The 27774-nt window shown below is 42.9% G+C and overlaps 1 protein-coding gene across 2 annotated transcripts in view; it reads left to right on the forward strand.

Moving 5' to 3' along the window:
• LOC136786220 (roundabout homolog 2-like) overlaps positions 1 to 27774 on the forward strand; it is a 318430-nt gene that overhangs the window by 238359 nt on the left and 52297 nt on the right. Inside the window, exon 1 of one of the 2 annotated variants that reach the window (XM_066747817.1) lies at positions 22928 to 23037. The exons of the other annotated variant lie outside the window; for it this stretch is intronic. The gene's annotated coding sequence lies outside the window, so the exon portion shown is untranslated. Of the gene's footprint in view, positions 1 to 22927; positions 23038 to 27774 lie in introns of those variants that run through there. 2 annotated transcript variants of the gene reach the window in all.

A 27774-nucleotide genomic window follows, 5' to 3' on the forward strand; every position in this document is an offset into this window, starting at 1 on the left:
GGGCTCGCCAGACAGAAACAATGCAATTTAAATGTTAAGCGAATGAGCGTGCTGCCGTGTAACAGCGAGGACTCGCAGTCCCCGAGCACACACACACACACACACACACTCTGAACGACGATAGGGGGAGGGAAGAGAGACATAAACGGGAAGCGAGGGAGGAAAGAGGGAACATGGAGAGAGAGAAGCTGAAGCTGAGGGCGGCTCTCGTGTACGCAGCGAGCTTCGTGAATTCGAATGCGACAGTTAAATCGAACCTCTGCTCGTTTATTCTACCTAGAGGGGTTGGCAAGCACAGGGTGCGAGAGGGTTGCGAGAGGGCGTTAGGAAACAAATGACACCAACGTTGACAGCTTTTGGATTCTAGCGGAAAGTTGCACGAGCCTAACGTGGCGTATATAACCCTATGACTCCTGTACCTACATACAAAGGATATTGCTACAAAATCGTTCAAGGATCGTCCGTCCAGTCCCTTTAAATCCTCTCCACATCCAACCTTCGTTAATTAAACTCGAGCTTTTGTAAGAAACTTTACACTCGTTTAAATATCGCAACAATATATTCACTGTGGTTGTTGAAAGAAAGAAACGATCGAGTTACATTTTGAATGTTGGAGCTCGTTAGTGTCATGGGGTTAAGGGGTGCGGAAGGGTTAAATGCAGTTGTTCTCTCTCTCTCTCTCTAGAGATGGAAGGAAGTCGTCAGAACGCAACGCAGTCGTTCCGGCGCGTTACGTAGTTCTGAGAAACTGCCTCTGTTTCCGCGAGGACTTCCGAAACGAGAATCAGAAGCTCTCTGAGTGTAATTCCTTCCTTATTCACCGCATTAAACGCTGCCACATGAATCGACGCCGCTATACACATTCGCTACATTTACCGCATTACCAAGCTCCCTTGTAAATTAAATGACTTGACACATGGAATTATTTCCCTGAGCCAAGAAACACCCTTACATCCTAGCCTAAATACTTCCCCTTTTATTTTCGACGTTGCAACGCGTAAGATTAAATTGCCTAACAGTTGGGGTAGTTGAACTGTGAATGGTAAAATGTGGAAAAAGTTGCAGAGAGAGAGAGAGAGAGAGAGAGAATGGGCGAATGAAAAAAGCGAAGAAATAAAATGGAATCAACGGAATCGGAAATGCATTGGGGTAGATTGAAAATCTGTAGAAGCTGTTAAATTCGAAGAATTCGCAGGAGGCAGGAGATATTTGTGGGTGGATGCGCGTGGCACGATTTCCGGAGAGTAGAGTAGCGATACGTGTTACCGCTCGATGAACCGTTGAATTCGAACTGGACGCTGTCCAATCGGTACATCCATCGGGACGGGAGAGAAAGAGCTGCATGAACAAGCGGACGGATAGCCGGACGGATCTCGAATTGGTAAATTGAGGGAGGAGGAGGAGGAGGAGGAGGAGGAGGGGGGGGGGGGTGAGAACGCTTAGGCAGGAGGAACATCGTACTTTTTCCCAATTAGCAAGAACAATTTGTCGAGCGATCGAGCGAACCAGCCAGCGAGCGAGCGAACGAGAGAGCCTCCAGCCAAACGACTATACCAGCTAGCACGAGACAGGAACAATTAATCCCAAGATTGGTTTAATTTGCTCGACATTATCCAATCAAATATCGAATCAAATTCAACCGACTCCCTCTCTCACTAACATCCTCTGTCCCCATTTACAAACCTTGTTCGGCCCTTGATTTCTCGATCAACCTAGTCCTTCTCTACTCGCTTATTCTATCAAATGCATCTTCACTTCTATCCCTCATCAATTTTATGTATCGTTTGCCCTCTTTTGCAAATTTTAACCAAAATACTTTGCCTTCCGCTTTTTAGTTCGGCCCGACCAACTCCGAATCCCTCGTTTAGTATCCATTATGTTGATACTGGAGAGAACTTTGTTCGCCAATTATTTTATGGCTATAACCCTTCATCCTTCAGGAGAATTCGCGTCGACGCATGAAAAATTCACGAGATCCCTCATCTTGCGTCAATGGGGCAGTGCATTGATCAAGCCCACCCAGACCGTTTCAGATCGCCCTTCAAAATGGAGCTAATTTTACGAGTTAAGAAAACTAAAAATTCAAATTACAACCGTTCGACAATATACCCGAATCACGTATTTAATTCACCCTAAAAATGATGAATCACACTCTCGATTCGATTTCATCCTGTACCGAGGAAAATCTCTCAGAAATTCAACGTCGAGGATTCCCGCATATTTCGTTAATTACCTGTCATTTGGACGAACATGCTTGGGGAGTATCAAGAAAGAATGACCTATGATTGGGGGGAAAAAAACATAAAAAATAATGTTAAAAATTTGCGCGACAATGAAAGCATGATTGAATAAACGTATAGATCCTCGTGTGCAATTGGTTGGCGCTGGAGTTTAAATTTTCACGCGTCTGTTGCAATCAGAACAGCGATCATCCATGAGTTAGGTGCGAATTGCTTTGCGCGATCGATCGAACTCGTGATTTGTAGTTTATGCTCCAATTGTCGTTAAAGTTGAAACGCGCGGCACTACATCCGGCTTCGCCTTTTCCGATCGGTTTTATCAGATTATTATCGATGCTATACGAGCCTCAAACACGCACAACCATTCTCATTCCCCATACGCTTTTGCACAATACGATTCTTCACCAAAACTACATTGCTGAGCAACGTCAGCCACGAAAGCCATGTTACCTGCGAATTTACTATCGATGACTATCAGGCGCTGAAATGTTAGCTAATCCAAAATTCCCATTGTAAATTGACCCTGGCACAAATTATAGTTGAAGAAAATAACACCAACATTTTTAAATTTAAAAATGCAGCATATATAGTAAGTACGAAGTTAAAGGAAATTGAAAACGCTGCTGCACGATTATAGAAACTTTTTATCCTGAATTACACTCAATACATTTACAATATACCACAAGTCTAAAAGTTAGCAGTTTTATTCTATACGCCCATTCGTATATTTTCTTTATTATATTCCAGCACGAGGGTCTTATAATTTCATCGTAAATACATCATATATACGATAATATAAAACTTGTGGTAGAAAGGAGCGCGATTTTACGGTGTATACGGGGAAAGAGACCGTGCGGCGGTGGTGTTCGCGCGAAGAAAAGAAAAAGAGACGGCGAGCTTCGTGTGTAAAGCTACGAGAGATATTAGAAAGAGGTAATAGTAGCTTGTAGAGTTAATGGAAATATAAGGGAATGCGTGGAACGCAATGTCCTCCAGTGCAGGGAATGGGATAACCCTCGTTGCATCCACAAGTATATATACATATATATGTAGATATACAGAGTGTGTAGACACCGTGATACGATAAACAGAGATTGGAGACTAATGTTCGTTCTTGTGGGTGAACCGACAGAGTCCATTTGGCTGAAAAGCAAAACACCGGCGGATAGGCCTCGCATATTTCTTTTGTAGTTGCATGGTCCGAGTGCATTCACATCGGCTCCTGTGTGTACACGCCCACGTACGTATGTACGCTCTATTCGCTTCTGTTCTTTTATAAACTCGCATGCCAGTGAATGAGAGAAGCGAATTTTTATCTCGAGGCTCCGCGAGATGCAAGCTCGGAGATAGGTTCGGGTTTCTCGGACGCTAGAAATCTTAACGCCTTATAATCAAGACTGTCGCGGCTGCCGACTAGCACCTCGCCTCCGGCGACATTTAATTTACCACTATACGTGACCCGGCGGAGTCCCTAGCTACGTTGGCCATACCCAAGACGGAAACTTTCACTGCGCGTTATCCTGAAAATCGATACCCCCGCTCGCCTTTCCACGTATATTACTATAACCATACCAGATACCGGAAACGGTTGGTAACTGCGTATTTCCCTTAGGATCGGGACACACAGGACCCGGCAATAGGTACGGAGCACTTATTGTTTGAGCAACACCGGCGCGAATCCACTAAATTCTCCTGTTTACGCCGTACCTCCCTCTAAACAACCCTCGCGCGCATGGATCCAAACTCTTGTTTATCCGCGATCCACTCGAATTACGGCTAGCCGATACGCACCATGCAAATTACAACTTCCTGTTGAATCATTAACAGTCAACACTTTACCGAGTTTCCCTATATAATTTTGCAATTGTTTCAGAAAATTTCTCCTAATAATTTCATTAAACGTTGAGCGAGATTATTAAAAGATCTGGATTAATCGTGGCTGATGGAAATTTTTTGTCCAATGTTAGGCGCGAGCAAAAAGTTTAATTATAAAACTGATTGGACAAGTGAATTGTAATATAGTGGGGTGTATTAATTACATTCGAATGTATCCGAGCAATCTAAAAGCGCGGGTGAGTGTTGGGAATTTGGCGGCAAGTCCGCCAATGGATATGAATAATATGCACGCTCTGGATACTAGTGCATGCACGAGAGCTGCACGTATTCCTCTCTCTGGTGTTTCTCACGTGGCTCGTAGATAAACCACCTCGTGCAGCGATACAGATATGTCGCGGTTTAGACTTTTTTTATACATGACTCATCTTGCAATTCGGTAATTTACGAGGTCATTTTTCTCTCCGCTCATTACGTACGTTTTCGAAAAAAGCCAATAAATCTCGCGTATATATATATCTCACTGCCGTTCGGAGAGATATATATTTATACAGAGGAGAGCTCTCGCTTTAAGCGTTTCGATCGTTACGATTAACTTAATTCCAGCTTAAGACGATAACAGAGGAAATATTTATAGGTTTTAGCAATTACATCTGCTAATGGAGCGATTTAATCGGCTTTTTCGCCAGAAGAGATAAAACTCTTAGCCAAATTGAACTTAATTGACGTTTCATTCTCTCCCATGCTGGTACTCTCGCCAGGATATCATCGTTCCTCGCACAGATAAATCTAGTTTCATGAAAATCCGTTTATATCTCCACACTGCTTAGGAATCTTGATAGCGGCTCGAACATACTAGTTATCCCTGCACTATTCAACGGAGTATATTAATTATATATACAAATACATATAGCTAAGCGCAACACTGTTCTACCCATCGGATCATTTTAATTAGTCGATGGGAGGGACCGAACACGCGTGTATATCATTTTCATTAGCTCCGCGAGTCACAGAGTTCATATACGGCAGCCTCTCCCACGGTACCAATGTTAATTATTCACCTTTGTATCTGTTTCCCTGTCAAGCGAAGCCCCTGCAACCCCGACGGAGAAAGCGAGTTTGTCGGTGGCCATTTAAGGATAGCCACCCGCGCTTCCCTTTTAGTGCACGCACGCGGAATTCCGAGCGAGAAAACCGGCCGCGCGCAGCAGTCTCGCTCCTCTCCCTCGGTGCGCCGTGGTATCTGCTCTCGGGGCCCCCGCTCATCGCTTTAAACGGCACTAGCGTTCGCCGGCGATGATCACAGGAATCGCCAATCGTCGATTCCTTCCTCCTGCGCGAGCTTCCAGCGGCTACCATTCCGCTGAGAAGCAAACCGCGCACCACTATATACACCTATATATACTATATATAGTACACGCTATAATACAAGCCCGAGCTCTACAAGGCTCGATACTTTGGCGACGCGTAAACTGGTTTCGCGTGTCGGGACATCGGTAAAGCCACTTGGTTCGGCGATCCTGCAAATGCAAACGATAGAATCGGTAAGGACCTTAGAGGCAATCTTCTTGGCAATTTATTGCAGCTACCTCGGACCTTCGGCTCTCTTACAAATCTCGAGGATTAACCAGCAGCGCCGCGCCGGCGCGAAAAGCCCAGCCTTAAGCCAGGTTAGCCAGCCTCAACGTGCCAATGAAATTCGAATAACCGTAACGAAAAATATTCTTAATAGAATATAAATTTTAAAGATTATGGGACTTGCGAAAATAGCCTACGTATAATTTCTGATATCGCGTGCGTCGTGGGTGTAGGATTATCAGAATCTTACTACTAGATTTCGTGTTTTAGGAAATGCAGAATGTACGTAACTATAGTATGTGTGTGTGTGTGTGTGTGTAGAATGGAGCGGCGTGCGATCGGCGGTAACGCATTGGGACGTGGCACGCATGTACGCGGAGAAATCGTGGCGGAGAACGCTAGGCGGGTCTCTGCGGGTGAAACGTTTGTCGGGTCTCGAGTGGTCTGAACTGACAGGAGGAGACAAGAATGAGGGCGCTCCAGTTCCAGTCATTTGTTTCCGGGCCCGAAATGCCAAATTCTCGGGATGTATCGCGTGCTAATCGGTTGTATTATACAATACACGTCTATGTGTACATATATATAGGTACTGTTATAGCAGGGCTCACCGGACAATGACGCGTAGAAAGCGAATCGACCGTTCGTGGCCACCTGATATCTCTGCTACTCAAACTCATAAATTACCCAATGCTTGACTGGCCTAACCTCTTAAAGAGCAACGCGTGACTTTGCCTTTACCATATACCTACTCTAATACAAAATACTATATATGTACTGGACTAATGTAAGAGGGAAACTTCAAAGTAAACCGCTTTCCCTCTCGAAACTCGCGTTTGAGAAATTACACAGACTGTTTTGTCGCGCACGACAAAGCTGTCCTCAGGATGTCGCTACTATTTCACCAAGCTTCCATCCACGAGAACAGTTAGAGAAGCAACGAAGAGGTGGAAGAAGCAGAAGCAGCAGCAGAAGAAGAAGAAGAAGAAGAAGAAGCGAACAGACTGTTATAATTATTCGCGTATTCTCCCTGGTTTGCTTAGGCTGAGTTTTCCTCGAAACTATATCACTGGAAAAAACTTCAAAGTACACGTTCGCTGCTGACCTCATTTATTACTGCAAGTAGAATTTCCAAGCACCACGCTGCGTGCCATTAGCGTGTCATTGCTGGCGCCAATGAAATCTCGCGCGCAGACAAGAAAATTAGCGATCGCTTATAATTGGTAATGCTTGGTTGCTCGATAGAATCACTTGCGTAACGCTGCAATGACAGCGGTAATAGAATTGTCGTGTAGAAAATTTCGTGTCTTATCTCATCGGTGTGTGGTCTTGGTGAAACTGGGATATGTATATTAGTATGTGTGTGTAATATGTGAGAAAAAAACAAGAGGGAGAAAGGAATGTTGATGCTGTTGCCGCAAAGGATTTTCCAAGGCAGCGAAAAAAGCAGAGGAAAGAGGAGAAAAGTCAAGAAAAAAGCTTGGCGCGGCTAATGCATGAGAAATGGGCCAGCGAAAAAGAGATGAGATCGTCAAAGGAAGCGACGCTGAAAGAAACAGAAAATTATGCGAGGTTTAATTTGCTATTCCAAAAGGAGGAGTTAATGGAATTACGAATTAATTATTATGCTTATGAGCTTAAGTCGTCGAGTCGCGCAAAGACGGAAGAATTCAACTCGATTCGCCAAAGGTAAAACTATGCAAACGGAAGAAAACTCGCAGTTTCATTATTCGCAAAGGCCCGCGATAAATTGCATCGTCTTTAATTTAAGAATATAATTATGTTTCTGGATGAGCGAGGCTAGTTTTTTCGATAGACTTATCCAATTGCGTTTTTTGCCTGAAAAGAGCTTGGTATATAACGGTTTGAGAAAAAGAGAGGGCTCGAGATGGTGGGGGAGTGTAGAGGGCGGGTAATTGCAAGAAAGCCGAAGCTATGTCACGATCAGCGGAATGATGGAGGAGTCAGAGGCAAACGATCGGCGGTAAAGAACGAACTGACAGCGCGAAACAAATTGATCTTTCTCGTCCCACCTGAGACTCCCTCCAAGTGGGCAGAATAAGAGGCTAGAGGGGTGGAAAAAAGAAAAACAGTGAATCAGTGGACGGAGATGTCACGTATAAGGAGAGAGAAACGTGAGAAGATCTGGCAGTATCAAAGTTCCGCCTCTCTCTCTCTCTCTCTCAAACTGTAAACGAGAGTGAGAGTTAAGAGAGGGAGAGAGATGCAGCGAAGGGAAAGAGATAACGTGGGTTGCGAGAGGATAAGAAAACTCGAGGAAAATTTCGAGATGAGGAGGGAAGGAATAAGAGGTGGCCGCGAATGAGAGAGAGAGAGAGATCATCGACTTACTCTTTCTCTCTTTATACTCCCTTCTCCCCCCCCCCCCCTCTGCCTAGTCGTTCTTTACACAAGCCAAAAGAAACGAGAGCATCTCGAGCAAACGACAATGTTTTGCCACGGATCTGCTGCTGGATGAAAGGATGACTTTGGCGGAAGGGGACTCTCTCGGATGAGAGAGAGAGAGAGAGAGAAGGGAAAAGAGAGGAGAAGAAGAAGAAAATTCTGTAAGGTCGTGGGCCGCATCGTGTCGTTGCATCGCGCTTCTTATTCCCGCGCAAATGCTCTCTCGCAGAAATAAGACGAGAGCCGATTTCCACGTCGGTCGCTCCACGCCAAAACGCAGTCGACGATTTTCCGGATTTTTCACGAAAAATCAACTATTCCACCGAGAAACTTTTCTTACCTTAACGTCGCAGTAAACTTATTTCGCTACCATTTTTATCTCCAGCATGAAATATGGATCGCTGAAGCTTTTCATTCGCATTACCTTTCGCTATGAGAAAACCTTTCTCTAATAATAGTACCCCGTATACTGGATAAAAATGATCAGATTTATACGGTAGACCAAGCTCTTGATATCATTGACAGTATCTCTGCTATTAATAACTTTAAGTCCATCGATCGATTTTCATTCATGAATTAATCAAACTTACCTCTGTGGCAGATCCATGTAAATGCAAAGAACGATTGGACCAAGACAGAGTTAGGGCTGGCGATGCGGTGTCGTGCAACGAAGCATGTTATTAGATTGAACCTGCCCACACGACGATCCCTCCTCTTGTCTCCTTTACTGATTTCCTATATCTAGACCTTTCGAGCAGTACCTCCCCCCCCCCCTCCTACTTTATGCATTTTTACTCTCCTCGCCAGACGCACAAACTTTCTTTTTCTCTCTTCCTTCTTCTTCCCCCTATCCCAGCACCTGAATTTCAATCTCTCCGCAGAGTGAAACTCGTGTGCGAGCCATTAAACGCTCATAATTATCACCTGTATCTCTCGCTATTCGCGCATACGTTATTTATCCTTTTTACGTACTCGCCTCCCCCATGTCCCAATTACCCATCCTCTTTTCTCTCTCTCTCTCCGTTCAGTCATGGCAAAATATCGTTGTAATGCCACGTGTAATTATTCTCATCCCGAAGGCGCGATGCATAAAATATTTGCTGGCGTCAGCTTGTCCCACGCTCCCTCCATAACTACATCTATCAAGATTTTTCATTATGACGGCGAATACTCATTAAAATATTAATCAATATCATTCTAGCTACGTCTCGAGCTGGAATGATAATTTCTCTGCAAATATAGCTCGACGCGTTGATTATTTCAATCACAGTGAAAATGTTGTCTGGTCGATATCTTAATTCGCAGCGATGCATGAAATTTCTAAAGCCGTCGAATTGAAGCCGATAAGCACGTAGATATCTAATTATTGGAAACGCGGAACTAATGGCCAATTAAAAGGGCGTGTATCCGAAAATACGTGGAGCTGCGTATAGTCTCTGTAGTATATTGACTATGGCTATATATATAGTGCGTTAACCGTGTCTTGATCCGTATCGCGTGCAACTGGATATTTAACGATTTAATCAGAAGTCAGAGACCGTTCATTATCGCGCCCGACGAATACATAATTTATGCGCGTACCGGGAATACTCGAAGGGTTGGTCGATTTTTTTTCTTTAACGTCGCGATAAACGCGCTCCAGTCCCACGGATATCTCCCGGTCTAGTTTACCCCTGTCTTCGAAGACTGCAATCGTAAAATGCTGCTGGCCGAAGCACGTGAGAACTCACTGACAGCCAATAGAACCACCAAGCAGGACTGGTCGTTGCTGCCCACAAATCCTGCGGAATCGACCACTCCTATCAATCGAGCCATGCGCCGAGCCACGCTTTCCCTTCCACGAAAGTAAACATTATAAAATAGAATGCGATTGAGATCAAATAGAAAATCACACTGTTCCAATAAATATAAGACAACTTTTTTCCAATTTTTCCATCCACGGAAAACTCCGATGATTGCTGCTACAACCTCGACTCCATCAGTATCGCGTACATTAATTATACAGGAAAACTTCTCTCGGCAAATAATTAGACTGGCGCTTTACATGTATTTTTAAGTAATTTTTCTAACAGTTTCTGCCGGAACCGTTGGAATTTTAAACGAAGTCTGTAGATAGCGTGCATGTCCAGTATAATACGATGCATTTTTCATTAACTTAATTGATGTGTATACGGGAGGAATGGAGCTTGAAGTACTTGTAGAAATTTCGTCCTAGTCGTATAAGGGAGCGAGTGAGAGGGAGAGAGATTGCAGAGTATAAAAGAGAGCCGGGAAACAAAGTAGAAAGTAGAGGGTGGGGGAGTGAGGAAAAATTACTTGTCAAAGTTAATGTAGCGTATAAACGGCTCGAGTCATTGCAGTATCGCACTTTATGCTCGCGAAACTAACTACGCGTATTCGGTTTACCGTATAGTCTTATCCGATATAGGAAGAGGGGGAGGGGGGGGGGTGGGGGGTGCACGATCAGTGCGTAAACCGGCGAGACTTGTCTCGTGTAGGCGCGAGTACGCGCATGTGCGCGTGTACCTGCATCGTTCGCCGGTCTACAGAAGTACACCATCAAAAGCGATACAACATCGTGTACAGTCTAGACAGTCGATCATTAGATATACAACGAGACTCGCAATTTCCATTGATATCGGGCTTCTGTTTCAACACTGCCATCGCACCGCGCCAATATATGTTTTCTTCCAGCACCTCTCGATCGTTCCAGTAAAATCTTTTCCTCGCACACGATGCGTCACTCGATCTCTCGACGAGAGTGCCGGATATTAAATTGATATCGCCGGATATACATATATATATATATATATATATATATTATAATTCTAATTTCCCGCTAGTGATAGTACTACAAGCTGATAGCTGCAGTCGATTCGAGCAGATAACAGTTCCGTGTTTAGGAAAATTTTTCAATTCGCGAGAGGGTGCGATTCGTTTGTCCAACGGTCCAAAAATCGTACGCGAGTTTCGAGAAATTGGATTGATCCGTCAAATGGGAGATTGGCTGCCAATGTAATCGCTCGCGTAGTTTCTCTTGCCATCAGCCACCCAGAAATTTCTCGTTTTGTTTCCTCCATTTCTATTTCTCTTATTGCTCTTCTATTTTTTTCGGAGCTTCCAATCGCGTATATATAGTAATACGCGCCGGTGATCATTTTTAGTGGTGCATTGTCGAGAGCGAATGCATCGGAAAGATCGTATATAGGAGCAACGCTGCGGGTCACCGATTTCTTGGGGGAGGCGAATGAATTCTGAGATCGCGATACAAGAGGGAAAAGTTGGGGAGGGGGTAGGGGCTTCGATGCTCCATTTCTCAGCTGGCAAGGCGTGAATCTCGATAGGAGGCCGAACCAGATGAACGAATAGAGAGGAAGGAGATCGGCAACGTCGATTGGCGCATTCCTCTGGCACGCTCGACTCGCTTTATCCACGTCGATGCGAGAGCTCCCTGCACAACTCCAATTCTCTCTCTCTCTCTCTCTCTCTCTCTCTCTCTCTCTCTCTCTCTTCCTTCCTTTCTCTCCTTTCTCTCCTTTCTTCCTCCTCCTCTTCTTCTTCCGTTCTCCCTTAAGAAAGAACCCGAGTCCCTCGCGATATTATCAGCCAGAAAGGACGGTAAATAAATAATCGCTACACCCGCGCCTTTCGCGATAATTTTTCCCTACTTTACTTTTGACTCTGTGCCAGCTATCTGCAGACAAGCGATTTTGTTAGCAGCTAAAAATTCGAGAGTATCCCATCTAAATTCCACCGACTCCGAAAGCGTAAGGAATTTATATACTTTATTCACTGACGTCAGCGAATTTCAACAATTATCGTAAATATACAGCGTACCTACACTAGGTACTCGATTTCCAAACTGGGGCAAATTTTATTTAAGTTCTCAGAAATATTTTATAATAAGGGTATAGGGATGAGGGATATTGTAAAAAGTTACGATCCACGCACGAGTCCAGAAGTTCCGTTTAAAAATACCGAGGGATGAATAATGGATAATTGAGAATTTTGTGGTCTAAAGATCGCTGCAGTGAAATAGACGAGTTCGGAATAATCCATATACTCTATTATACAGAGCAAAAAGGTAGAGACTGTTCATACATCACTGATAAAGGCTTACGAGTTTTGCACTCGGCTATATACGTGGCACACTTTTTTCTGCGAGTGCACATGCAGCCAAGTTTTATTTATATAAGCTTATCACAATAAGTGTCCTTGGTAGGAGCACGGTCGATTAAAGGTTCGACTGGAAGGATAAGTTAGCAGGTACGAGAATACGTAAGCACGAGCGAGGCAATATCTGTTGGCGAGCGGAGAGTAGGAGGTATCTCGTTCGCGCGCCAGACAGAAATAACGTTTTCTTTATCGAGCCGCGAAAGAACGCAGGTAAAACATGCAGCTGTTATCGGATTGGCGCGACACTCGAGCGGAATCTTGTATGTCGTACGTCTCGTCGTACAGCACTCATTATCTCGCTGAAGGGACCAATTATAAATTTAGGAAAAAATACGGCAAACCGATAGAGACACGCGACGCGACGCGACGCGACGCGACTCGAATCGACTCGACATCGAGGCAGAGCAATGTCGGTGAGCGATGTTTTTTCCCTTATCTACCAATACCTTGTCAAGATAGTCGAAGCATCGTTCAGGCTGGTCCTCGACAAAGGACCAAACATACACCTTACCTTACTACCCTTATTTCCTTGCTTTTTGCAATTCGACGCGACTACAGCTTGTCCTCGCGTTCACAGATAACTTCTGCAGCCAGGCGTTGCTTTAAAATCTCATTCCAACTTCAAAGCTGAAACCCTCGGCGCTTCTCTCACACTTTCCAAAGCCTCTTCGAGCTATGAAGTTACTTTGACTTCTCAACTAGCCATCTTACCTTAAAGCTCACTCGTTTACATCGATGGTCCCCACGAAAAATAATTGATCTTTGCTCTACTTTATTAATCGACGTTGCTCGCTCTTTACGTATCTCTTGCTTCCTTCATTCTTTGGCCTATGATCCGAGACTATGAATAATAAATCACTTTGGTTAAATGATTTAGTTTATTATGTATATTTCTGTGGTTATAATTCAAGTACTTTGGTTTACCTCGTATTACGTAGCAGCATCGTCAACTTATTTCAATACCCCGTGGAAAGAGTATTTAGCGGCGACTAAGTCGTCGAACGAGAATTTGGAGGATAATTTTTCCGCGAGAATCCTTATCCATAATAAACGGTTGAGGCTAGAGCAATAATTTATTTTAACGTTATGCATTTAATAACGGCTTTATTGCAAAGTACTAACGTTTACGGTGCCGCGCTCGTTTCCTCAACTATACACAGTCTTGGTTTCAATCGACGTGTCTTGGGACTATAAACGTACCACTGACTTATCTGCGGCCAAATCGCATTTATCGTGCGAGCTTTTAGGGTCTTAAGCTTGGCGTTTAATCCGTTTAGAGAGAAAAGCGCGTGGTAAGCAATCGAAGTAAATGCTCGAAGGCGCCGGACTTGCGATGAGTGCATTCAAGTGACTGAGCAAGAAAGAGGAGGAGAGTTCGAGAGAGAAAGAGAGAGGAAAGAGGCAGAGGATTGGAGAAGGGAAAATGGTTTGCCCTAGCAGTAGTGGCAGTGGCATATACTGGTTAGCCGGCACGAGCAAGAGAAGGAGAAAAAAGAGAAGAAGAAATTAATAAAAGCCCCTTCGTAATGCTCCTTAACGGTTGGTTTAACGCCTTGGGACAGAAAACGAGCAGACAATGCTGGTTGGTAAAAGCCGGAAAAGGATAAGAGAGAAGGAGCCAACCTATATATATATATATATAGATATGAGAGGCCAAAGAGACGCAGCAGCAAAAATTGAGATAGCGGTAGGCGTCGAGGATAAAATGAGCGCTCCTTAAAAACTAAACTCATAAAACTGAATGAGTCCTACTCGAGCTCACCATTGCATCGCCTCGAGAGTCGCGGTCACCTTTTTTTCGTGTCAAACTTTTATGAGCAAAATTGCACAGGCATTACAACTTGACGTATGCTTGTAAAAATTTCTACATAGCAGAAGCTTGTTAGAAAATTGCTTGACCCACATGGGCAAACGTCTTCAGCCATATTGCCATTTCATAATAATGTGCATAAACCAGCTGCAGCTATGTATATATATATATATATATATATATATATACCTATAAACCCACAACATTTTTTCTACACCGCGTTATAAAATTTCGAAAAAATTACAATGTGAGAAAAAAAGCTACGTGGATAATTTTGTCTGCGAAATATAACTGGGAGTTATGAATTGAAAAGTCAAGTATTATGCTAATAAGGCGTTGGCACACGTGTTTGAAGATACTGCATGGTCGAGAGGAATGCAGTGTCTATCGGTGAGGACGATCTCGTGGTGGAGGCTTCTTTTGGCAGAGAAGCTTTCACGATGGTTCTGCGATATCCGGACGGAGCTGCGGATAGGCAAAAAACTTATCGGGTGTTACCGAAGAAGCGGAGGATAACGAAGAAGAAACGAAATGGAAAAGGGCGCGTTTTGCGCGCGTGTGTGTATGTGCATATTTATAGGGTAGTAAGAAGAAGAGCGTTTCGAGTGAGAGAGAGAGAGAGAGAGAGGTAAGAGTGCCACATGGCCGGTTGTCGACCGGTCGCGGTTGCGTGTTTAACGCGAAACCATGGTAGACCGATAAATCAAGAACCTGCACTGGCGCCAGCTTAGCTAAACTTTGTCGAAGCCGATGAATCCGTCGAAAAGCTGCCGCTGCAAAAAGGAATGGCAGCGAGGATGGTGTGAGAGAGAGAGAGAGAGAGAGAGAGAGAGAGCATATACACACGATCGTTACGTGAAACGTTCGATTGGACTTTCTACGCTGTCGATGGAGGAGGACTGTTTGGTAGTTGGTAATAAACATTCTAGAAGATGCTAGAAACAAGAATCAAACGAACCGATCTCCGACGTATTACTTCCATAGAAAAATAGCGCCGAGCGCTTCCGCGAAGTTTTCGTCGGTTGACACCGCACCGCTATATAAGCGAGGAGTTTGGGCGGCGACTTCACTTCTGACTTGATAGTTAAGTCTACGCGAACGTATATAACAAATCAGCGATTGCCAATGCGTACTGAAACAGCATTCGCCTAAGCGATACGTATTATTATTAGTTAAACGTTATTGCGCCATTAATTGTAACCAAGATTACGAATATTTAATTGAAACGCAACATTCACATTTGTAAGTGCGACAACATTGTAATTGAGAATAAACATTAATATTCGATTATAAAAGAAGAATTGGGAACGAGTCATTATTCCCCCAAACTACAATCCATTTGGTGCCTCTCCTGTGAGGTAGCATAGTGCGAATCAGAGGTCGTGAGTTATCATAGTGCGAATTATATAAAATTGTATCAACTTACGACAAGCTGCGACAGGCAACGAGACATTGAGAGGCGAGGAGACATTGAGGTGCGGTCGAGAATCGCAAATCGGGACAACGAGTAAGTAGTAAGTTCTGTTCTATTGTGATTACGGTGCCAACAATGTCCGATGAAATTAGATTATCGATACAGAAAAGGGCGTCATTAAAAACCCAAATTACAACAGTATCCAATTTATTAGACAAAGGTAAAATTGACAATGCCACGTTAAAGCTACGTATCGCGAGAATAACCGCGTTATTTCATGCGTTTGAAGAATCAAACGACGAGTTGATAATAGCAGATCCAGGTAGTGGACATGATGTCGAAGCGATTAGTATTACAGAAAAATTTTATACATTAGCAGGTAGGGCGGAAAATATATTAGGCGGTACAAATTTATCGGAAAGATGTTCAGTAGCATCGGGGGGAGGATCCCAAAATAATATCGATACGAACTTATGTACATTAAAAAGAAAAATTAAACTACCGACAGCCCCCCTACCAACATTTGACGGAAACTATGAAAATTGGCTTAATTTCAAAAATACATTCAACAATCTGATCGGTAATAATTCAGAATTATCCGACATGGATAAATTTTATTACTTGAAATCTGCATTAACAGGAGAAGCGGAAAATAAATTAAAAATATTTTCTGTAGACGGAATGAATTACGCCAAAGCTTGGGAATTGCTCGAAAAGGCATACCAAGTCAAACGCGTATTAATATCAAGACATTTATCTCTAATGATGAAAGTACCAAATTTAGAGAATGAAACGTCTATTGGTTTAAGTAAACTCGCTGATGAGATGCAACAAAATGTTGCATCCTTAAAAACATTAGGCGTAGATATAAATTCGGAAATTATAGTACACATACTAGAAAACAAACTTCCTAAAAATACGTTAGAAAGGTGGGAACAAACTTTGAGTCGCGATGAATTCCCAACTGCGGATCTAATGTATGAATTTCTTTATCGTACCGCCGTGTGCGCGTCGAAACGCGAAAGGGCCAGGAAATCCGATACACATCGAGACAAACACGAGTTTCAAACCAAGAAACGTAAAGTCACATCATCTAATAACCAAACATTTCTTGCAAACGTAGACAAGAAATGCGTAGCATGCAAGGAAGAGACACATCCTTTGTTTATGTGTAAAAAATTTAAGCAATTGCCGGTCGATAAACGAATCGAATTAGTTAAAATAGCTAAATTATGCTATAATTGCATGCGTTCACACTTGGGTAAAGAATGTAAGTTTTCAGCATGTAAGATTTGCGGGAAACGACATAATAGCTTATTGCATTTCGATTCGCGCTCAAACACACAAATTACGACACAAATACCAACAAAATCAGACGTCGCGAACGAGAAATCAGATTGACCAAAGGCCACAGTAAAGGGCTCTAATGTTAGTTTATCAATGGTAACACCACAACTAACACCTCAGCTAATTATGAGTGCAGTAGTAAAAATTGAAGGGGATAATAGTCAATATATAGAAGCTAGAGCCATATTAGATACGGGATCTACGGCTAATTTTATTACTGACTCATTGATCGAACGTATTAAATCGCGCGCCACGAAATTGTCGTTACCCATCAGTGCGTTGAACAACGTAACTACAATTTCACAGGGCATAATTAACATTCGCATAAAATCGATCGTTAATCAATACGAAAGAGAATTAACGTGTTTGGTCATACCCACCATCTCAGATTTAGTCCCGACAGAGAGATTTCCGAGACATAGATTAAAAATACCGAGAAATATAAAGCTAGCGGATCCGGAATTTCATATACCAAGACCAGTAGATCTGTTATTAGGATCAGGAGTCACTACTTCATTGTTTTGCGTAGGACAGATTCGTTTATCCGATCACAATGAAGATGCGTACGCGCAAAAAACTCAATTAGGTTGGGTGATTGTCGGCGGAATCTCGTCTACAAAGCCATTAACGCCATTATGCCACGCGGCAAACATAAGAAGACCTACAAACATAGGTTGGATAACGGAAGAATCCAATAGTCGAAATGGCACGGCAAAAGATTTGGAACGTTGCGAAAAACATTTCAAAGATACAACGAGGCGTAATTCTGACGGACGATACGTGGTACGGCTGCCGTTTCGCGATACGAATTTTCGTTTAGGAGATTCTAAGTTAATGGCTATGAGACGTTTATCGTCTTTAGAACGAAAATTAAATAAAAACGTTGAGTTCAAAGTGAAATACGATCAAGTTTTAAACGAATATCTACATTTAGAACACGCTCAAATCTGCCGCCCAAAATCCAACGGTGGATACTACATGCCGCATCACGCAGTAATCAAAGAAAGTAGCGACACGACCAAAGTCCGCGTAGTCTTTGACGCGTCAGCCAAGTCAAGTAACGGTTTATCGCTAAACGAAGTGCTTATGACAGGGCCCACCATTCAGAAAAAATTATATGATCACCTGATTAGATTTCGTACATACAAGTACGTCGCAACCGCGGACATTGAGAAAATGTACCGTCAGGTATTGGTACACAATAGTGATCAACAGTTTCAAAGATTCCTATGGCGGCAACACGAACAAATAGAAACATACCAATTAAAGACATTAACATTCGGAATTTCATCATCTCCGTATCTAGCAATTAGAGTTTTGCATCAATTGGCCGATGACGAAATAGAAACACATCCGCGTGCCGCAAAAATCGTTAAAGAACACTTGTACGTAGACGACTTATTAACGGGCGCGGGATCTATCGATGAATTACGGGCCATTCGAGATGACATTATTGACTTATTATCTAAAGGAGGATTCAAGATACGTCAATGGGCCGCGAATAGTCCGGACATATTATTGGGCATCACGAAGACCGACATTCATGCAAACTTTACGATTAAGTTAAACGATACTTTGAAAACATTAGGTTTAAATTGGGATACACGAACAGACAGTTTTTCGTACTCGATAGCTCAAGGTCAAGATCAGAAATTACCTACGAAAAGAAACATATTATCAAAAATTGCAAGCATTTTTGATCCCTTAGGATTGATTGGACCCGTAACATTATACGCAAAAAAAATAATGCAGGACGTATGGCGTCACAAATTAAATTGGGATGAATCAGTTCCGCAGAAGATATACTCTGACTGGCTAGCATTCGAAAAACAATTAAATGCCATTAATGAAACGGTTTTCGAGAGAAAGGTGATCAGCGACAATTCACGCGAAATACAATTACATGGATTCTGTGACGCCAGCGGTTCTGCCTTTGGAGCGTGTATATACGTAAGATGCATAAATGATAATGGTGACGTATCAGTAAAATTACTTTGTGCAAAATCTCGCGTGGCGCCATTAAAGCCGACCACAATTCCCCGTCTAGAATTAAGTGGAGCATTACTTTTATCAAAACTGTGTCTCGAAGCAACAGATGCTTTACAATGTAGGATTGATAATATTACCTTGTGGAGTGATTCTACAATCGTTCTACAGTGGATACAAAAATCTCCGAATATCCTGAAACCATATGTTGCAAATCGGGTGAAGGAAATTCAAGAGATGACCAAGGAATTGCAATGGCGCCACGTGCGATCTGAAAATAATCCAGCGGACATAATTTCGCGAGGTCAATTACCAGGTGCATTGACAAACAATCATGCATGGTTTTATGGTCCAGCATGGTTAAATCAGGCCAAAACCGAATGGCCAGAAGAGACGGTAATAATAAGCGAAGTTCCTGAATTACGCAAAAACGTATGCTTGATAATCGTGCCTGAACGTATGGATTTCCTAAAAAAATATTCGTCATACAAAAAGCTACTACGAATCATCGCATATTGCTATCGGTTTTTAAGTCGTAAGACAAAAATTAAAGGGACGTTGCAACCGGATGAAATTGATCGAGCGGAACGATGGGTCATAAAGGAGCTGCAATCTTGTGTATTTAACACCGAATTACAGCAATTAAAAACTAGGGATAGGAATTTAATGGGAAAATTCGCGAGACTTAGTCCGTTTCTAGATGAACACAACATAATCCGCGTGGGGGGTCGATTACATAAGTCAACGCTAACCTTCGCTCAGAAACATCCGATTCTTTTACCTGGATCGCACCCGTTAACTGATGCGATAATACGCGAAACGCACGAAAAAAACTTTCACACAGGGGTACTAACTACGTTATCCTTGATAAGACAAAATTTCTGGATACTGGACGGTAGAAATCGAGTCCGGAAGGTCATAAACAAATGTGTACGATGCATTAGGTTCCGACCTGATACTACACATTACAAAATGGGCAATTTGCCCTCTAGTCGTGTGCGAACGGCGTTACCTTTTGAATCAACGGGTGTGGATTTTTGCGGGCCTTTTTACACAAAAGAAAGGAAGTATCGTAATAAAACCCAGGTAAAAACTTATGTATGCGTATTCGTCTGCATGACAATGAAGGCTATACATTTAGAAGCAGTTACTGACTTGTCTTCTGACGGATTTTTAGCAGCCTTAAGACGGTTTGTTGCTCGAAGAGGCTTACCTAGACACATACATTCGGACAATGGAACTAATTTCGTCGGTGCGAATAATAAACTGAAAGAATTATACATTCTACTCAATTCGTCCGCACATAAAAAGAAAGTGACCGAATTCGCGAGCGAGCGTAGAATACAGTGGCATTTTATTCCCCCTTTGTCGCCGCATTTCGGCGGATTGTGGGAGGCTTCTGTCAAAATGTTTAAACATCACTTTAAACGCGTTGTTGGCAATACCGTGTTCACTTTGGAACAGTTCAATACTTTCGTGAACGAAATTGAGGCAGTCCTTAATTCTCGACCTATGACCTCACTGTCGTCCGACCCTAATGACATAATTGCGCTGACACCTGCACACTATCTTATTGGGAGAACCTTTACTACATTACCTGAATCAGACTTCTCTTCAGTTAATGAAAATCGTCTCGCAGTTTGGCAACACCTATCGAAGATGCGTCAAGATTTTTGGAAGACCTGGAACCTGGAATACTTAAATTCATTGCAAGAGCGACAAAAATGGTTCAAAGACGGCCCAGTTTTGAAGGTGGGCATGGTGGTCTTAATAAAGGAGAAACACGTACCATGTTTCAACTGGAATCTCGGACGTATCGAAGAACTACATCTGGGAGAGGACGGCATAGCAAGAGCTGCCACCATCAAGACCAACGCCGGAAAGATCAAAAGGACAACCAAACTATTATGTCCATTACCCACCGAAACATTATAAAATTGTAAACCCTCATGAAATACTATTAACGCATGTATGAAGCGTTGTTGAACATGTTGTTCAACGGGGGGAGCATGTTTGGTAGTTGGTAATAAACATTCTAGAAGATGCTAGAAACAAGAATCAAACGAACCGATCTCCGACGTATTACTTCCATAGAAAAATAGCGCCGAGCGCTTCCGCGAAGTTTTCGTCGGTTGACACCGCACCGCTATATAAGCGAGGAGTTTGGGCGGCGACTTCACTTCTGACTTGATAGTTAAGTCTACGCGAACGTATATAACAAATCAGCGATTGCCAATGCGTACTGAAACAGCATTCGCCTAAGCGATACGTATTATTATTAGTTAAACGTTATTGCGCCATTAATTGTAACCAAGATTACGAATATTTAATTGAAACGCAACATTCACATTTGTAAGTGCGACAACATTGTAATTGAGAATAAACATTAATATTCGATTATAAAAGAAGAATTGGGAACGAGTCATTATTCCCCCAAACTACAATCCAAGGACCCTCTGCGAAGCTACATAGGAACCTTTAACCCGTGGCTCTCCTTATACTACATACATACGTGTAAGTAAGCATACGGAAGCTTTTCTTTCGCTACCTTGAAAGAGCCAACTTGTTTACAATGAACTCGTGACCGTTTCTCCTTATCGACAAAAATTTCTAGTAATTCGCCCGACAGACAACAGACCCACGGAACAAATGGTGAATCGCTGACTAAGCTCCGCGGTTGGTAAAAGTCATGAGCAAACAATAAGAAGGAAGCTCCGTCTCTATGCATGGAATGTTCCGCATCGACACCTTTATTTGTAGAGAGCCGTAGCCTTGTTTATTTGTACTGATCCGCCTTTATTGTGTTCTCAAAAGATATATAGGCCGAGTAAGTTATTCAGGACACGCTAAGAAGGGATTTCCAGAGTGTTTATGTTGCGCTTGCATTTATCGAGGGAACTCTAAATTCTAGCAAGATTTTGTTTGAGCTACCGGCGAGGAAAGAGAGTAGCTAAACTCGCGGGATTCCGCACAGTTGCCTATACTTACCCTCCACGCTCTCGCGCGAACCTCCCTCGCCAAACCTTCGAACAATGGGAATCTTCGAAGCACGATATGGAAACCTAACAATCGCCCATGTGATACGAGTGGATTTATATTCCAGTAAGGATTCACTTGCATAAGGAATAAGGACGATTAGAAATTATATACAACAGGATTTTCCAGGCAAGCTTATATACGTGTATGTAACGTTGCCTATTTTAATTTCAACTTTTCACACAATTTAGGAGAAAAATTCGCTATATGGTATACACCATATGTCACCGCACATTATACGGGTTATACACTAGGAGTCATAGGGCAAGTAAACGAAGCTCGTAATTGAATGTATCAACGTCAGATTCCACACTACATGATAAATCGGCTTAATAATTTTTTTTACCCACGAATGCCTTCCCTCTGTCATACAGGCTATAAATGGTATACTTAACATATTAAACGTCCAAAGTGGGACGCACGGATTGAAATGATAATGTAATCGAGAGAAGCTGTACGATGGTGTGGTAAGATTAACGGATAGCGGGTCGTTTAAGGTTTCGAATGGATTATGGGGGGGGAGCGCACCTTGCGACAAATCGATGTGGCAGCTGGACAATGTCTGTCGGTGGATCTCAGCGGTTGATCCGATGATATGCTTCGGAGAGACGAAGGAGGAGGATGTTGGAGGAGCGGGAAAAAGTATGTGCGCGAGACACACGGCGCTTGGACGTGGCGGGTGGCACCTGCCAGGTCTCTGCAAGGGACAGGATTGCTCACGAGTGTAGACAGAATGCTCGATGCTGAATAGGAACGCGACTCCGAGACCGAGGCCAAGTAGTCGAGACTAATGGGCTCGATCAGACGTAACCACCTTGGTTAACCCTCGACTCTCAAAGCCGTGCAATCTGCATGCCCCGCTGTCCCTGAAGCCCTCTTCTTCTCTCCCTCCTCCCCCACGACCAATTCAACTCGCCACTAGCGAGGCCCCGGCGCCCAGCAAAAGCATATTTGCACGCGGAACTCTCACGCTGATACCAAGAGCAAGATGAGGCACGTCGATCTTATCATACGACTATACTCGCAAGATTCTAGTGGCTCTACTATCTTTCTCTTATACTGTACACTCGGTACCGACCCACTTGCGCTAAGTGCTACAAAGTGCCTTCTGCTGCTGCTGTGTTGCTGCCGCCGCCGCCGCCGCTGCTGTTGCTGTTGCTGTTGCTGCTCCCCAAAGCTTTTCTATCATCCTATATACTACATAATATCGAACTGTACGTGTAATAAATAATGTAAAATATTGAAATATTTTCCCCCTTGGTAATCTCGCGAAATATTATTATTCCTTCGCAATATCTCCTCAGGAGGGGAAAGAATGTAATATTCTTCCTTTCAAGGAATTCGACCAATTACGCTTATCGAGCTGCCGCAGTATCATCGTGATAATATTTGGATGCTTTCGTAAACAGAATTTACATTCGAGCCACAGTTATTTTCCAACTGGTTGTCTGATTCGGTCTCTTTTCTCCAGCTCTCTGCATGCCTTGGAGGCTCGTCTCCTTTTTTTCGCAATGCCTTATATATATATGCGACACACCACCACTTTCTCCCTTTTCCTTTTTTAACCATTCTCGCGGGCCAATTCTCTCGAGTGTCTACGTGTGATTGTGTGTGTGTACTTATTCTATTCATCGAGAGTGGCCTGCCAGCCACGGTGATGCCCAATCGAGTCTCTCGGGCGGTTATCAAAGAAGCTGGTGCCAATGACAACATAGCCGAAAGATTCAAAGGAAAAAGGAGGAATAAACTGCGATGAGAAACCGGATTACTAATATCAGCATGAAAACGTCAGGTTTTCGACGCACAGAATTATACGCTTTTTTCATTGCCATCATGAATAAAATCGAGTTATAAAATGATAGATCGGCGTGCATGGCTCTGTCCCAAATATCTCCGCATACTCGAGTTGGCGAGTAATTTATAAGACTCGTATTTCTCACGCTTTTAAAGCGTGTTATAACAAATGTTCGCGTTGAACGAGAAAATAGCACACGATAGCGGTAATGAATATTTTCTAATCGCACATTTTACAGTGATGGTCTGAAAGGCAGTTGTGAGTTAATTGCCTCTCTGTGTTCGAGTGCGTATAATGCTGGTTATATTTGTTGGATGTTAATTCATTAGGAACGATCGTGGAGGATTCCAGTTGATAAACCGAATTGGTTGTAAGCGCTTAAAGGGACGAGAGATGAAGTTTAATTCTATAAGGAGGCGAGCGAGCACGCGGGCACGCGGGGCGCGGGGCGTCGAGAGCTGAATGTCTGAAGTTGGCTATATATTTGCAGGGCGCACACCATGTAAAGTGTACGTTGCTGTGAATGCGAAATTATGGGCGCGATAGAATAATTTGCGTAAATAAATTGATTTGCGGAAAGAGGGAAGGCGTGTTGCGGCAATAGAATGGTAAGAGACGGGTAAAAACAATACGTCGCTTAAAGCAAAATGGGGTGGCACAGGACGCGTCGTAAAAAGCAGAAAATCGCTGTTCGGGATGCTTTTGGCACGAAAGAAGAATGCCAGATATGGATACGTCGATAAGTTCTTCGGAGTTCTATTGACTTGCAAATCTGTTTGCGACTCGGGGAGAAAAGCATGCGGAGAGAAGGAGGAGAAGGGAACGGAGATATAGGAAAAGCGTTGCCACCGTTTGCAGCATCCGTCGATAAATAAGACGCGTCGACTCGTGTTTCGAATAATCGAGTAGAATATTCAGATGGAATTTCCAATATCGTCCCTGCAAAATGCATGAGATCAAAATTAAGTCTCTAAAAGGCTCCCCTCCTCCGGATACCTCAAAGCCCTATTTCTAATTTTCTATTGTACTGCCATCACTTTGAAGAAATATGCCCTTGACTGGTCGTCTTCAGCCGTCGAACCTTATAAAAATTTCTCTTATTTTAACCCTCGGCGAGCATTTTCAAAGAAGATTGCTTCTTATTTCCTGTCAAGCTACGGAAAACTTGCTCTCCTATTCTGTAGGTTAATTGGACGGTACCTTATATACTGTTATCCATAATTGTCTCGCTCGTCTTGCAGAAGATCTGCGCCGCGCCGCGCCTCTCTAAAAGCGTAGAGTCCAAGTTTTATTAGCTGGAGGCAATGGCAGCTTTTCGAAGGCCTCGATATATCCCCCGAGAACGATATTTCCAAGCGACATAACTCAACACTTTTTTTTCTTAGAAGCATTTTATTCTCCTTCGTGGTAACGACAGTGGTGTGGAGAGGATGTAAAAAAGTGCTTTAACACATTAGTCCCGCTCTCTGTTTAGTCTCTAACGGGTGTCGGAAAAAATAGGGCCAGCCAGTCCCGACTCCGGCGGCATATCTTGGCCAACGAACGAAAATAAGAGAAAGGACTCTCTATTTCTGTCGGCAGGATGCCGAAACGTAAACTGAATGGCATCTGCGGCGTCTGAGGGATCGAGCAAAAAACCTGCCGAGGATCCCTGTAATTTTTCGTTTAGCCTGTTACACGAGCTCTGGCATGATCCCACGCGGCACGAGCAACGGACACGATCAATTTGCTATGAGAATGACTTGAAATTCAAAAAAACTACCTTCTACCGCCCACGCTATATATATGCTCTCACACTCGGCTACATTTTTCACCAATTACTCGACACTTAAAAGTTTTTGTCATTCGAATGTACACGCATATATCTTAATCTCATGCAGGTTTATATTTCCATTTATTTGATAATGGCAATTTCAAGCGATCTGGCGATCGGTAAAATGCTTGACACGGCACGTTTCTTCCGAGATATCAAATATCAATCCCAAGGTTTACAACTTGGGAGGTCTGGAAAATCCTATAAAGCAACCTTTTCGCGACACACGACTGTATATGTATAGCTTCGCTATTGCGCAGTCGTAGAAAAATATTTTCTTACGGGGGTGGTGGACGTACTCGTGTGACAGTTCTATATAACGCTAAAGTTAGAGACATGTACATATCTTACGCGTATACGCATACAAACGAATTTATGTAGCTGCGAAACATCGGCAGAATTGCACAGTCATACTTGATTAAAGCATTGATTAAATAATTGTGCATTAATGATATACCTATAGGTTTGTCATAAGGTCGTTGGACACGAATTTACTAAACTATTAAAGGAGGCATAAAACCGATCAAGTTTGCAGGTCGATCTTTTCCCGATATTTTTGCGATGAGCATAATAAAGTATGGTAATACGAGTACGAAGCGGAAGATTAATTAATTAAAAAGGCTGTGGGGAAGAATTAAGTTGGTCAGTGGTGGGGTTCCTGAACCGACACGGTTTCTCCATCATCTCGCCCTACTACCCGACAAAGGTTCCATTATCATAAAACAAATGAATAACGCACTGGCCACGACAATCTTACCCTGGCTACATTTGCATTTCCTGTCAGACTCGGAAGGAGGAGCTATAATAGATGCGGCCAACGCACAAATTTACGAAGCAAAGCGTTGCAATCGGTTACAATCAAATATGTAAATGAAGGGCGATATTTGCCGGTATCGTCCTTCGACGTTCGTCCCATCGGAGAAAATCCACAATGGATAATCTATATACGTTTACAAATAAACAAATATTGGTCGTGCAATATTTTTTTATGTACATTTCAGTGTATTTGACCATCTGGTATTTTCTTTTCCTCCACTTATGTACTATATATGTGTAGTATCGCGACCCAATTCGCTCTCACTACATTGTTTTACCCAACCTAGTTTCAGACGTGGTCTGAGCTGGAGTCTCGCAGCTCGTAATTTTATCTCACTCCTGGCGGACTGTTATTTTTAAATAGAGTATAAAGCACCGACCATAATTAAAATTGCAGTATTTGCTCTGGCAATGGCACGATGGTAGCGCGAATTTCAAGGGTCGCTCTGATTCTTCAATGGTAAAACGTGAAACTGGCCTTCATTAGCCTACGATCCAGTTGAAAGGTATTATGCGAATGTCGCTTTAAATATGAATAAAGTTTGCGCTTGAAAAAAATCTACCGTCTTTTCAAAAGAGTTTCATTATTTCTCGTGACTCATTGTCGAGAGATTGGTTCTTCAATTTACTCAAAGATCTGTTTTAATTTTTAAAAATCCTTGCATTAATATTAATTTAAGCATGCAGTGCTAACCTGCCTCAATCAAAGTCCGCATTAAACAGCTCGGGAAAATCTATTAAAAAAGCTCGATATAACGGTTAGCTGAAATCCATTTTATTTCGTTTTCCGCAACGCTGCCGGGCAACATAGACGAACAAATAAATTCGCATCACACGGTAAATTATTTCAAATAAAAAACATAAATCGTGAATTTAATCAAAGAGCGCGGATGGTGTGACAGCAAAAATCGTGCTTCTGGCGTGAAAAGCCACAAATCAGCAGTTTTTTGTATAATAAAAACCGAAGGAAAATCATAACGCTCTATTTCACAATGAACAAGCTGTAACTAATACAAAGCAATAAAATTAATCAAGCGAAATGGACTCGGTCCAATCATTCTATTCCCGTCCGTTCCTAATAAAAATCATGAAAATATATAGCTATAGAGCAATGTTCGGGGCTGCTCATAATTCGTCGGATGCGCGTTGCTCTTTTAAAAGCAAAAGCGTAATTTCAATTTTAGAAAAGCGTGTGCGAGGACCAACGCGGGATAGGGACGATGAGTGAGTGTAGTGAAATTGGCGAGAATTTTCCCATGTGCAGGATTTTATTTTTTTGCGTGAAATACGTCGGAAATAAGTTGGGCCCGGGGGACATCTACGGTGAAAATAAATCAGGCTGTTGCAAGGTTAATCGAGCTTTATCCGACGGTTGTTACGTTCGTGAGGCTCGTGAGCGACGGGACAGGGACGGTAGAGGGGAGAGTGGAGAGCGATGAGGGGGGGTGTAGCGGGATGGCAAGCGTTTTCCAGTCGATTCGTCGGGTTCAGCGAAGTGCATCTCGACGGGGATCTCCCGCGTGGACG

The sequence above is a fragment of the Prorops nasuta genome, unplaced genomic scaffold, assembly GCF_024137725.1.
Source record: "Prorops nasuta isolate Cenicafe-Biocafe unplaced genomic scaffold, Cenicafe_Pnas_1.2 PNAS00003, whole genome shotgun sequence".
NCBI classification, from domain to species: Eukaryota; Metazoa; Arthropoda; class Insecta; order Hymenoptera; family Bethylidae; genus Prorops; species Prorops nasuta.